Source organism: Vombatus ursinus, unplaced genomic scaffold (assembly GCF_900497805.2).
Source record: "Vombatus ursinus unplaced genomic scaffold, bare-nosed wombat genome assembly UNPS02014804.1, whole genome shotgun sequence".
Lineage (NCBI taxonomy): Eukaryota > Metazoa > Chordata > Mammalia > Diprotodontia > Vombatidae > Vombatus > Vombatus ursinus.
Window position 1 is genome coordinate 556,238 of NW_020954582.1, and position 2,056 is coordinate 558,293.

General features: G+C 55.4%; 1 protein-coding gene across 1 annotated transcript in view; it reads right to left on the reverse strand.

Moving 5' to 3' along the window:
- NEXN (nexilin F-actin binding protein) overlaps positions 1 to 2,056 on the reverse strand; it is a 73,693-nt gene that overhangs the window by 69,382 nt on the left and 2,255 nt on the right. The gene's annotated exons all lie outside the window — the stretch shown is intronic.

Consider the following 2,056-nt stretch of genomic DNA (forward strand, 5'->3'; position numbering starts at 1 on the left):
CGCCCCGCCCCCAGGGAGGGGAGCAGTGGGGCTGCTGCCCGGGCGCCCCGCCCCCAGGGAGGGGAGCAGTGGGGCTGCCCGCCCGGGCTGGGGGCCACGGCCGGCTCGCCCCCAGGGGAGGCTGCCCGCGGGGGGCTGGGCCAGCTGAGGGTCACCCCGCGGCACTAACGCGCACAGAGGTCAATGAAGAAGCCGTGCTCCTGGCACGTCTGAGGATGAGGGCGCGAGAGACCGCGGCCACAAGTCCGGAACGCCTTAACCTAGTTACATTAAAGATCCTGAAATGAAACAGCCTCCAAAGCTGAGGGGGTGGGGTGGGCTGGTCGACTTTGCCATGAGTGAGGGCAGGCACAGTCGGTGGGGGGCTCACTAATTTCCCGTCTGCTTCTCCTCCCGCCCCCGGGTCGAGTGGAGGAGGGGTCGCGAGGCTCGGAGGAGACAAGTGAGCCACTGAGGCACTTTAGCTGTGTCACCAGGGGCGAATCTCTAAAGGTCCTGGAGCCTCGGCTTCCCGGTCGGTAGAATGGAAATGGTATCTATCAGTGGCACCCACCTCCCGAGGTTGCTAGGAGATTCAATAAAATCTGCTGACAAAATGCTGGGCAAACCTGACGGTGATGGCTGGTGTAGGAAGGCGGAATAAACCACAGGGACGGGGGCTGGCCTGTGCCTTCACTGCTGGGGTCATTCCCAGAGGAGGAAATTCCCTCTACCAATACGACTGACACCTTTGCTGCAATTTCGAGTCTTCGTGGTCCGGACTAGAGCACTGGAAGTGAAGGGACCCACCCAGCCATCGGGGGTCAGGGGGTGGGGGGCGGCGGCTTAGGGGGGATGACAAAAGAGAGAAAAGAAGAGTATCCCGAGAGACCCGTATGCCCGGCTGCGGGGGCAGCTCTGCCCCTTCCACGGAATGGCCTCTGGGAGGTAAAGCAGAGGGGCAGGGGCATTCTTCGAACCTCTCTGGCAGGCTGCTGTAGCCTATGGAGCCCTTCTCACAATCTGCTTCGGATGCAGAAAAGAAAATACACAGGATTGCAAAGGAAACTAATTACAGTGAAAATCAGGATGCGATTAGTTCCCATTCAGGTTCAAGAGCCCCAGGTTGAGAGACCCTCCCCCAACTGGGCTCTGAAGTCCTTTTCCGGAGCAGGGAGATCTTAAACAGGATCTGTCCAACCCCTTCCCATTTTCCATATTTCTACCTACTATGGGTAAATCCAAGGATCTTTGGCCTTTCTCATTAACACCAGACTTCCTAAAATGCCTTTAATTCTTGATACTTGCAAAGGGTTGCAAAGCAACCGGGATCTAGAAATGTACCAGTCAGTAAAGTCAGCCAATTAGCATTTATTAAGTGCCTACTACATACCAGGCACCTTATCAAGTGCTGGGGATACAAAAAGAGGCAAAAGACAGTCCTGCCCTCAAGGAGTTCACAATCTAATGAGGGAGTCAATATGCAAAAAAAAAACAGGAAACAATTCAGAGAGGGAAGACACTGGCATTAAGGGGGCTAGGGAAAGGCTTCCAGTAAAAGATGGCATTTTAGTTGAGACTTGAAGGAAGCCAGAAAAAAAACATTAGGCAGAGATGAAGGAGAGTATTCCAAGCATGAGGCACAGTCAGAGAGAATGGCCAGAGCCCAGAGATGGAGCAGCAAGGAGGCCAGGGTCACTGGGTTGAAGGGCACATGTCAGGCAGTCAGGTATAAGGAGGGGGTCAGGTCAGGAAGGGTTTGGCATGCCAAGCAGAGCATTTTGTATTTGATCCTGGAGGCAATAGGGGACCACTGCAGTTTACTGAGGAGGAAGATGACGTGGTCAGACCTGGCCTTTAGGAAAATCACTTCAGTAGTTGAATGGAGGATGGACGAGTGGAGAGAGACGAGGCAGGCAGACTCCTCAGCAGCTATTGCCAAGGGCAGGGGTGAGGAGAAAAGGGCCTGTACGGGGCGGGGGAGGGGGGGTAGCAGCATGAGAGGAGAGAGGGGAACGAATGCCAGAGATGCTGCAGAGGTGACATGGACCAGAGGTGTAGCAGAGGCGAAATGGAC